The sequence below is a fragment of the Solanum stenotomum genome, chromosome 3 (genome assembly GCF_019186545.1).
Source record: "Solanum stenotomum isolate F172 chromosome 3, ASM1918654v1, whole genome shotgun sequence".
NCBI classification, from domain to species: Eukaryota; Viridiplantae; Streptophyta; class Magnoliopsida; order Solanales; family Solanaceae; genus Solanum; species Solanum stenotomum.
In genome coordinates, this window is record NC_064284.1 from 45,263,873 (window position 1) to 45,276,267 (window position 12,395).

At 41.4% G+C, this 12,395-nt stretch overlaps 1 protein-coding gene across 1 annotated transcript in view; it reads right to left on the bottom strand.

Annotated features, from left to right (window-relative positions):
• Positions 1-12,395, bottom strand: part of LOC125860573 (inositol hexakisphosphate and diphosphoinositol-pentakisphosphate kinase VIP1-like) — a 470,733-nt gene that overhangs the window by 120,144 nt on the left and 338,194 nt on the right. The window lies entirely within an intron of this gene.

Genomic DNA, 12,395 nt, shown 5'->3' on the forward strand with positions numbered 1-12,395 from the left:
CTTAGGCTCTATCCCTCTTCCATTGACCAAACCAGATTCTAGAGACACCCTTCAATTGGTATACAACTAGTTCCACTCGCTCAACATCAACAACATGTGTAATCTAAAAAACCTTCTGTAGCTTTTCCATAAAGTTTTTCGGATCCTCAATAACACTTGAACCAGTGAAATTCGGAGGATTCATCGTGAAAAACTCCCGGATCCTGGACGTATCAGCCACATCTTGTTGAAACTCTCTCTATTGCCAAGCTTCATTTGTCCCAACTTGACTCAACATCTGGATAGCTTTCCGAAACTCATCATTCGTGACCTCTCCTTGGGGTTGCACTTTTGGTTCATTGGGTATCCCATGATCCTCAACATTCCTTCTAGCAGGATGATCTAGGACAACTCTTCGTGGAGGCATGATCTGAAAGATGCACGCAAACACAAATTAGAAAGAAACTCTATAGAGTTAAACTCTATCGCATTAAATGAGTATAGAAGAAGTGAGATAGCTCCTAAATGCCGCAGCCTCTTAGTTATAGATGTGGCGCGCTTCACACCAATAACTAGGACTCTACAAACATGGCTTCATAGACACCCTAGGACTCTTGAACTTTGTGCTCTGATACCAAGTTTGTCACACCCCGAGCCTACTCCCTTGACGCGAACTCGAGAACCATTGCTGGCCCCAAGCGAACCCTTGGCCTGATTCTGCCTTAAGAATCAATAAAAGAAATCAAATGTAAACTTTACTCAACTGTCTCAAAAGTAAACTTAGAATGTTTTAGAAATAAACATTCAACTAGCCAAAAAGGCAACTCAAGTCTTTAGACATTTATAACTAAAAATTGAAAAGACTCATGAACTACTATCTATCTATCTATGAAGCTTCTGCTAACTGAGATGGACATCGGGACAAGACCCACGACATCTTAATGAAAGTAGAATGATAAATAAAAATAAAGGGATCCTCCAGAAGCAAGGAGGCTCAGCAAATAACTTTGGAACTCTACTGAATCAACGAAGCGCTGGATGTTGATCCTGATTACCTGTATCTACATCATAAAAGATGCAGGCCTAATGGCATCAATACATGGAATGTACAAGCATGTGAGGGGTAATCTAAAACAAGACATAAGCTTGAACTGGAACTGAAGAAACACATACCTTATCTCAACTCAACTCAACTTATTTCAATAAATAGCAGTGATAAAGATGCAATATAAAGAAAAGCTTTTAAAATAGTAGACAGAACACTCAATGCATTGCAAAATATAATATAGCTCGGTTTGTACATATATATGTAAAGATACAAAATAACTCTGCGAGAAATTCTCTAATTGACAACAATCACTATGAGCTATGTGATAATACAACGTCTATCCCACGCTGCCAGAAATGTACTATACTTTGCCGAGGTATAGAACTAACTAACTAAGTGGATCCACTAGTCTATGCTAAAAATGAAAAAGGAATTATCTAAAAGTATAACCCTTTCTACCCACATTGGCTACATGGTTTATTGGGCTCTGAGTTGTATGAACTCTTCCTCACATCGGTGCTCAATACTACTCCCAAAATATACTAGCTCATGTGTTTTTAAAAGCATAAATCTTTTTGTGATTTGAGATTATTACTCAAGAATATTTCTCTTAAAAGAGATGGTACTTAGAACTGCTCATGAAAACTCTTTTGGAAATCGATGTTTCCTCTTTTCTTAAATGTAAAAACATTTCTCTTGGGAATACTTAGTTCCCATATATCATTTTAAAGAAAATGACTGAACTTTACTCTTCCTCAAACTCAATGCTCAAGTCTTAAGAGAATTTCAAAAGATTGTAAAAAGATCTTCTTAAAATTACTTGAAGAACTCTCAAGACTTGACTCTTAGCTCTAACTTGAATTTGAATTATGGATTCAAGGGTTATCATCTCATGTTATGGATGATATATCAATGTTTAGACATAACTTAGAGTGTAGAAATCAATTAGAAAACATAGGTACGATTCGAGGGAACTCATACAGAAAGAAGGTTGAAGGGTAGAGGACCTAGCGACCTTGGCGCACTGAGTGGCGCAGGGCGCCAGACCCTGAACTACAGAAGGAAAGTTGGGGCGCACTGAGTGGCGTGGTGCCCCAAGAGCCAAACTACAGACCCCACTTTCTAGCGCACTCCTGGCGCGGTGCGCTAGCCCTTGCCCAGAATTTTCCGACGAATTTTCTTACTCGTTTTTCTACTCTAATTCGCCTAGAATCAAAAGGTTTCTTCCCAAATCACTTGGAATCGAATACTCAACTTTTGTACAAGATAATATACTCCAAACCACCCTGAATTCACTAAATTTGATATCAAGAACTCGTCAAACCCATCCTAATTCAAGAACGAAAACAATAGTTTCTAGAAACCAATCAAGAATTCAAATTCTTCAACTTCAAGAATGAAACTTCGCTGAAAATAACATGATTGAAGTGTGGGTGAACGAACCCAACACTATGAGAACTCAAATACCTCTTAGGTATTAAATCCTTGGGGAAATCCGCAAGAAAAACCTCAAGAACTTGACAAATGCTTGAATCTTCTCCTCTTTTCTCCTGCTCTTGAACTCCTTTCAAAACCCTAGCGTATTTTGATTTTTATGAAATGACCCAAATCAGATTTGACCCAAAATAATACCAAAATTCATTTTAATCTGATTGGGTAAAGAAAAGACCAAAATACCTCGCTTAAATCTAGGTAACTTTCCTTAAATGGACAGCCCGACTTCAAACATTATATCTCCCTCATACGAGATCGAAAATTAGCAAACTTGGTAGCGTTGGGAAGAGGATTCCAAGCCTTTCATTTGATATCTTATGAGCCACCTAACTCGTGTTGTACTGATAATTATTGTCGTTTGAAGTTGACCCAAAAACTCATAACTTATGTCTAACTTGCAAAATTTCAGCTTTTTTTTATATTTCCAAGTTAGTTCTTTCTATTCTTAGCTCTTCCAAATACCGAGGTGTTACACTTAGAGTCTCATTAAAGCTCCGTGCGGCACTTGAAAACTTACTCCCTAATCTTTCAAGATCTTGTAAGCTCAAGTAACCCTTTGAAACTAAGATCGCTAAGAGAATGCAAGAAAGACTTGGAAAGCTTTGGAAGAAGGCTTTGTATTGCTTTGTGGAAGATTGCTTACAACTTTGTTGGATGAGTTTGCAAATGGGAGGCCCTCTATTTATACTACTCCCTAGGGGTCTAAGTGTAAATAATAATTACTTTACATGTCCCTACAATATTTACACTTTAGTCCTAATCTAGAATACTCTACAAGTTCTAGGGAATTCTCAAGCCTTCTTGAAAATATCTAGGGAGTTCTAGAGCATTCTAGTAACCTCCCCAAACCTATAGATTCTTCTCCCTTATTCGGATACTGAATTTGAATTGTGAAGTGGCGAGACATGACACTCTTCCCCACTTGTTGATGTGACGACCGCGACGCACTACTGCAAGAACTCTCATATTTGGTCCTTAAACTGCCACAAGTCTTCATATCTCTCCCATGTGGTCTCCTTCGGAGTTTGTCCCTTCCAATGAACAAGTAACATGGCACTGGCTTGTTGGCCTCGCTTTATCTTTGCTTGGTAGTTCTATGATAGACTCGATTTCCCGGTCGTTTGAGGTATTGAAAATTATGGGTTCCCGTCCTTACTGATTCCGGCTTAGATCTTTCTTCTTGCGTAAAAGACCAGATAGATCTTGAAGTGTGGAGGAAACTCCACCTTATAAGAGATCTTGACCACTTTAGCAACGATCTTAAACAAGCCCTCGTATTTTCATACTAAGTTTTGATGAATGCCTCTTAGTTCTTTAAACTATCCTGTGTTGAATTTCACCAAGACCATGTCTCCAACTTGGTAATCTGTGGGACGCCGCTTGCGGTCATCAAATTTCTTCATCTTTTTGGATGTTTTGTCCAAGTAAGACTCGAAAGTGTCGAGATATTTCTCTCATCCTTTGGGAAGATGGTAGGCTCCCAAACTCTTCCCCTCGAAAGCTGCCAGTAAAGAATATGATGTTTGGGGTTGTTTTCCAGTCGCCAACTCAAATGGGGTGCGCTCGGTGGACCCACTCCTTTGCAAATTATAAGAGAATTGTGCCATGTCAAGGAGTCTAGCCCAGTCCTTCTGATGTGCACTAACATAGTGCCTAATATAGCACTATAATAGGGTGTTAAGCCGCTCAATTCGGTCATCCGTCTATGGGTGGAAACTAGTAGAGAAGTGTAAATATGTGCCATGTATGTCGAACAGCTCCCTCCAAAATTCCCCGGTGAAACGAGGGTCTCGGTCACTAATAATATGCCTCGACAGTCCCCAATACTTCACCACATTCTTGAAAAATATCCTTGAAGCCTCCTTAGCGGTGCAACCGGCTGTGGCGGGCATGAAAGTAGAATACTTTGAAAATCTGTCCACCACGACCATTATCGTTCCATACCCGTCAGACTTGGGTAAGGAAGTGATGAATTCCATGGTCACACTCTCCCATGGCCATTCTGCTACAGGTGGTGGATCAAGCAGCCCTACCGGTTGCCTCTGCTCCACCTTGTCTTACTGGCACACCAGACATGTTTGCACATACCACTCTATGTCATCCCACATGTGTGGCCAATAATAGATTGCCTCAGTCAGCACCCTTGTTCATTGTTGCCCCGAATGCCCAACCCGTGGTGTGACATGACTCTCATTGATAATCTGCCGCCTGATAGACCCAAACTTGGGCACTTAGACCCTCCGACCGACAGTGAATAAGAGACCGTCTTCCATCCAAAAGTGCCTTGTTTTTCCTCGGGTGGCTAACTCCATAAGCTTTTTGGCCTCCAGATCGTGTTGCATGCCATCCTTAATAGCATCTTGAATGTCACAATGAGCGATAGTGATGGTAGCAAGCTTGAAATTTCGACTTAGTTCGTCAGCCACTACATTGCCCCTTCCTAGCTTGTACTCAAAGACAGTCAAATTCAGCTAGAAAGTCTTTCCATCTAGCTTGGTTCGGAGGGATCTTCTTTTGTGAATGGAAGTAGCTGGCGGCCACATTGTCCGTCTTGATCACGTACGTGGGGCCTAGTAAGTAATGTCTCAACCTGCGTAAGCAATGTACAATGGCTGTCATCTCTTCCTCTTACACCGTATAGCGTCGTTCGGTGTCATTGAGTTTGTGGCTCTCAAACGCTATTGGGTGTCTATCTTTCATTAGGAGTCCCTTAATGGTGAAATCTAAGCGTCCATATGTACCTCAAAGGTCTTAAAAAAGTCAGGCAGTGTCAAGATCGACTCTTTCGTCACCGCGGCTTTGAGACTTTCAAACTTGCTTTGGCACTCCTCACTCCAAATCCATGGCTTATTCTTCTTTAACAGCTCGGTCAGTGGATCAGCCTTAGCGGAGTAGCCACTTATGAACCTATGGAAGTAGTTTGCAAGTTCAAGGAAGGATCTTAGTTCGATCACCTTTATGGGCGCCTCCAACTCTTTGATCGACAGTATCTTTTCCTCATCCATCTGAAGTTTGTGTTGGCTTATAATATGGCCCAAGAAGTGCACCTCATGTTGAGCGAACTCACATTTCTATTGCTTGACGTAGAGTTGGTTCTCCCTTAAGACTTGGAAAACCTTCTTCAAATGTTCCACGTGCTCCTCTAAGGTGTTACTATAGATGATGATGTCATCTAAGTATACTACCATGAACTGGTCCAAGTAAGGATGAAAGATTTTGTTCATCAATGTTCAAAATGTAGCGGGTGCCTTGGTTAGGCCGAAGGGAATCACCAACCACTCGTAGGCTCCGTATCTCGTCACACACGCTGTCTTTTTCTCATCCACCACCACGATGTGAACCTGGTAGAATCCCTTTTGAAGGTCCACCTTGGTGAAATACTTGGCCTGTCCAAGTCTATCAAAGATATTGGCAATAAGCGGGATAGGGTACTTATTCTTGATTGTTACCTTGTTAAGCGTTTTGTAGTCAATGCATAGTCACAATGACCCATTCTTCTTCATTTGGAAAAAAACTGGCGCGCCATAAGGTGCTTTGGACTGGCGAATGTAACCCACCTCGAGGAGATCCTTCGGTTGCTTCCTTAGCTCCTCACTCGGGTGGAGCCATGCATTAGAGTGCATGTGCAGTTGTCTTGGATCCAATCTCCAACTTGATCTTATGATTTATGTGGCGTCTAGAAGGTAGCGTCTTTGGCAGCTCATCCAGCATCATGTCCTTGTTTTCTTCAAGGACCTTCTCTATGAACGGTGGCAAAGGCTCCTTAGCACCATTATCTTCTCCCAAACTTGTAATGGTGGCTATGATTGTCGACTCTCCTTTCTTGAGCCCCTTCACAATCTGCATGACCGACAATTAGGCATGTCCTTCCTTCTTTGGCACCTTGAATAGAGGTACCATCCATGACCCTTCCCATTCCATGACCATGAGTCATTAGAGGTAGGGATCGATCATCGTATGATACCTTTGGAAGAACTCTTGCTCGAGAATAATGTCAAAGATGTCAAAAGGAGCGTCACTAAAGTTAGTCTTACCTTGCCATTTTCCCAACGTGATGCTCACTCCTTGGGTGAATCCGCACATGGGAGTCGGTGGTGCATTGACCATCTTAAGGTGGGTGTTTCTTGGATTTTAACTAAGCCCAACCTTATTTTGGGGTGTGACAAACTTGGTATCAGAGAAGGTCATATCCCAGAGGGTCCACAAGTCGTGTCTAGTAGAGTCTTGCTAATGGGTGTGTTGTGTACCATACTTATAATCAAGAGACTACAGTGCATTTAGGAATGGTTACATTTCATTAAACTGATAGATCATGCTATAGTGCAAAAGTATAAGAACATTTGAAATCTAAATCGTGCTTTATGTTTCATATCTAACAGGCTACACTCGCTCCAGATATAGCAGATCGAGAGATAGGTATGGATCCAAGGGAAGGTACTAGTCGTTCCCCATCGGTTCAAAGAGATAGATTTCCCTCAGAGGCACAGGGTGGATCTCCAGTACTTCTAGTACCAGCCTCCCCGGCACCTGTTGAAGCCCGAGGAGATGCAGTACCCCCAGCCTCACCAGTTCCATTAGTACCTGAGAAAGCTACGGACACAGGACCTCCAATACTTATTGTTCCTCCACCACAGATCTCTAAGGAGTAGGGGATGAGACAGGCAGTTCAGTTGCTGACTAGGATGGTTTCTATTCATGAGCGATAACTGGAGTCAGGAGTAGATATTCAGAGAGACCGGTCGGAAAGTTCGAAGGTACGAGAGTTTCTTCATTTGGCCCATCCGTTATTTATGGGATCTAGTTTTACTGAGGATCCCCAAGACTTTATAGACCATATATATAGAGTATTGAGGGTGATGCATGCCTCCGTCACAGAGGCTGTGGAGTTGGCTTCTATTCGGCTACATGATGTAGCCATCCTTTGGTATGAGGCATGGGAGAGATCTAGAGGACTTGATGCTCTGCCAGCAGAATGGGAGGACTTCTCTGAGGCCTTCCTTTTCGACTATTTTCCACGGGAAGTTTGAGAGGCCCGTCTTGACCAGTTTATCAATCTGAAGCAAGGAACCATGAGTGTGAGGGATTATAGCCACAAGTTTATTTCTTTGGCAAGATATCCACCAGATATTGTACGTACCATGGGAGCCAGAGTTCATCGTTATGTTGATGGTTTGGCTGATCATTTGATCAGAGATTATAGGGTAGCATCCCTATAAGATGATGTAGATATTTCCTGCATACAGTCTTCCGCTCAGACTACAGAGGACCTTTCTAAACGGATTCGTGATACTCGCAGGGATAGGAAGCAGAGTAATAGGGTCGGTACTATGGGATCTAATAGGGAGCCACATGGTGATTTTAGGTCCTCTTTCCATCGATATCCACCTTGGCCAACGGGTAGTGTCTCGCCACAGGTGCAGGGACCGCGGTTTGATCATTATAGTCAGCAGGACCAAGTCAGAGCTCAGGCTAGCCTGAAGGTCCTCGACAGGATCGTCCCGTACAGATAAGGCATCCTACTCCTCATTGTACACAGTGCGGTAAGCTGAACACTAGGAAGTGTAGACGTGGTTCAGGTGTATGTTATCATTGTGGGCAAACATAACATTTTATTAGTCGGTGCCCGAGGTTGAGCAGAGGTGATCTAGCTCTGTCTTCAGGATCCACACCAACATCTTCACCCTCAGTCTTGCCCCACGACCAGGACCACAGTCTACTCAGGGTCGTGGTAGAGGGAAGGGTGAAGGAGATACAGGTTTGAGTGTGGTCAGAATTGCTTTTATGCACTCACAGGACGACGGGATTCAGAGGCATCCCCTGATGTTGTTACAGGTATATTGACGATATCTTCTCAAGTTGTTTATGCATTGATAGACCCTGGCTCTACATTTTCATATATTACTCCATTTATTGCTAGTAATATTGACATGAAATCTGAGTTGTTGCCACAACCAGTTGAGGTGTCTACACCAGTTGTCGATTCTATTTTAGCTAGCCGTGTCTATCGGGGTTATACAGTATTAATTAATGATCGTCGAACCTCCGCTGATTTAGTTGAGTTGATTATGCTAGATTTTGATGTTATCATGGGTATGGATTTGTTGGCAACTTGCTATGCTAATATTGATTGTCATGCAAAGATAGTTTGATTTTACTTTCCAGGTGAGCCAATCCTTGAATGGAAGGGTAATGCAGCCACACCTAAGGGTAAGTTTATTTCATATCTTAGAGCTCGGAAGTTGATTGCTAAATATTGTATATACCATATGGTTCATGTACAGGATATTGATAAGGAGCCCATGACTCTTCAGTCAATTCCTATCGTGAATGAATTTCCAATGGTATTCCCTGATGATCTTCCAGGAATTCCCCCAGAAAGGGAAATTGATTTCACTATAGACTTGCTTCCTGATACGCAACCTATATCAATTTCTCCCTATAGAATGGAACCTGCATAACTAACAGAATTGAAGGAACAACTGAAGGACTTGCTTGATACAGGCTTTATCAGGCAAAGTACTTCCCCATGGGGTGCCCCAGTGCTCTTTGTTCGAAAGAAAAATGTATCCTTGCGGATGTGTTTTGACTATAGACAACTAAATAAAGTCACTATAAAGAATAAATATCATCTTCCGTGGATTGATGATTTATTCAATCAATTACATGGTGCCAAATGCTTTTCCAAGATTGACTTGTAGTCTGGTTACCATCAATTGCGAGTCAGGGAAGTTGATATCCCAAAAATAACATTTAGGATGAGGTATGGCCATTTTGGGTTCCTTGTCATGTCTTTCGGGCTTACAAATGCCCCAGCAGCCTTTATGGATCTTATGAATCGGGGCTTCAAACCATTCTTGGATGAATTTGTGATTGTTTTTATTGATGATATTCTTATATATTCACGGTCGGAAGCAGAGCATGCAGACCACTTCTGAGCTGTATTGCAGACTCTCCAAGATTGCAGGTTACATGCTAAATTCTCTAAATGTGATTTTTTTTCTTACCTTAGATGATTTTCTTGGTCATGTTATTACAAGTGAGGGTATTAAGGTTGATGGAAAAAGATTGAAGCAGTGATGACTTGGCCGAGGCCCTTGAATCCGACGGAGGTTCGCAGCTTTTTAGGCTTGGCGGGGTATTACCGAAGGTTTGTGGAGGGATTCTCTTCTATTTCTGCACCACTAACAAAATTAACACATAAGGCAACAAAGTTTCAGTGGACCGAGGCATGCGAGCAGAGCTATCATGAAATTAAAAAAAGGCTTACCACTGCACCTGTCCTAACTCTTCCAGATGGTAATGAGGGATATGTTGTTTATTGTGATGCCTTAAGAATTGGCCTAGGTTGTGTTCTTATGCAGCATGGTAAGGTTATTGCATAGGCCTATAGACAGTTGCGGAAGCATGAGCAGAATTATCCTACACACGATCTTGAGTTGGATGCAGTTGTCTTTGCCCTAAAAATTTGGCGACATTATCTATACGGGGTTCATATAGATGTGTTCACCGATCACCAGAGCAGAGGGAGTTGAACCTACGACAAAGGAGATGGCTAGAATTATTAAAGAACTACGATGTTGCATTTTATATCATCCCGACAAAGCTAATGTTGTTGCTGATGCGCTCAGCCGGAAGTCCATGGGTAGTCTAAGTCATGTTGAATCTAATAAGGGTGGAATTACAAAAGACATATGCCAGCTAATTAATTTGCAAGCACGCTTGGTAGATGCAGGAGGCGGAGGTGTTGTCATTAAGAATATAAAGAATCTTCCTTTGTGACTGAACTGAAAAAGTGGCAACATGAAGATCCTTAGCTTAGGAAATTGAGAGAAAAGATTCCATAGAAGCAACACCCCTTATTTGAGCTAAATGGAGATGAAGTCCTTAGATACCAGGGTCGCTTATGTGTACCGGCATTTGGGAAGCTCCGTACTAATATTCTTTCAGAGGCCCATTATTCTAGATATGCATCTCATCCTGGAGCGACGAAGATGTATCAGGACTTTCGACAGATCTATTGGTGGAATGGCATGAAAAAAGATATTGCGGAGATGGTAGCTGAATATCCCAACTGTCAACAAGTTAAAGCAGAGCATCAGAGGCCGGGAGGCCTAACCCAGTATATTGAGCTTCCTTTATGGAAATAGGATATGATAAATATGGACTTCATTATTGGTTTGCCTCACACTACACGAAGGTTTGATTCCATTTGGGTAATTATTGATAGGCTGACAAAATTTGCTCATTTCTTGCTAGTTAGGACGACATATTCAGCTGAAGATTATGCTAGGCTTTATATTCAGGAGATTGTTCGCCTTCACGAAGTTCCATTATCTATTATCTTAGATGAGGAGCTCAATTTACAGCACATTTTTAGAGATCATTTCAAAAGGTCTAGGCACTCAGGTAAATCTTAGCACTGCTTTTCATCCACAAACTGATGGACAGGCAGAACATACTATTCAGACGGTTGAGGATATGTTACGTTCTTATGTGTTCGATTTTAAAGGAAGTTGGGATCAACATCTACCTCTTATCGAGTTCACTTGTAATAACAACTTTCAAGCTAGTATTCAGATGGCCCCTTACGAAGCACTATACGGGCAGAAGTGTAGGTCCCCAATCGGTTGGTTTGAGCTCGAGGAAGCAGATTTGCTAGTCCCCAATCTAGTCCAACAAGCGATTGAAAAGGTTAAGGTTATTAGAGATCAGCTTCATACAGCATAGTGTCGAGAAAAGTCTTATACATATATTCGTCGACGAAACTTAGAGTTTGAGGTAGAAGATTGGATTTTCCTGAAAGTTATACCTATGAAGGGCATCATGCGATTCAGAAAGAAAGGGAAGCTCAGTCCTAGGTACGTTGGACCGTGTAAGATTATTCGAAAGATCTGAATGGTGGCGTACGAGCTTGATTTGCCTTTAGAATTGGAAGCAATTCATCTTGTATTTCATGTTTCTATGTTGCGGAAGTGCATTGGAGATCCTTCACGTATTATGCCCATTGAAAATATTTGTATCACTGAGGATTTATCTTATGCAGAGGTACCAATAGCGATTTTAGATCGGCAAGTAAGAAAACTTCGAAATAAAGATGTAGCTTCTGTGAAAGTGTTATGGAGAAATAACAACGTCGAGGAAATGACTTGGGAAGTTGAAGAGGAAATGAGGAAGGAATACCCCCAACTGTTTACGACTTAAGGTGAGTCACATTTCAATTATTGGCAATTATTTCTTCACAACGACTTAGTTAGATTTTAAGTATCTTGAAGGTGAAATCTATATGTCTTCTTACGAGATAGCTATGCAAAGCTTAGTAGTTAAAATTTTCAGAATTTGACTTCAGGTTTCCAACTGTAACAAATATAGACTAGCAAATAAAGTACTGTGAGAAAAAAAATACAACCAAGGAATTGTCTAGATCCATTCGCGGGCGAATGTTCATATGGGGGAGAATGTAAGATCCTGTACTTTTTCTCTAATTGTGCATAATATATGTGGCGTGTATGGCATGGTTATATGAGGTGTATATGACTTTGTATCGTACATTGGAGATTAAGATTGCAAGTAGGTGGCAATATCAAGGAACTAAACTTAAGTTTTAGGCCAAAGGGACCCCTCAAACAATATTCATGATAAAAGAAATGGCTCGGGTAGAACTTTACCCGTTTGAAAGGTTTAACTTATCACATACCTTGTGGATAAGACTATGAGTGTAAAACATGCTAAGAATAGTGTGTTATGAGGTATTATAATAGCACAAGGGTCGTATGTTAAGTTTGGAAGTCAAGAAAATTACTGAAACTAAAGTCGGCAAAAGTTATCGAAGTTTCTCTAATAATATTTTCTTAACTCTGGGTCAAATGTCTTGGAT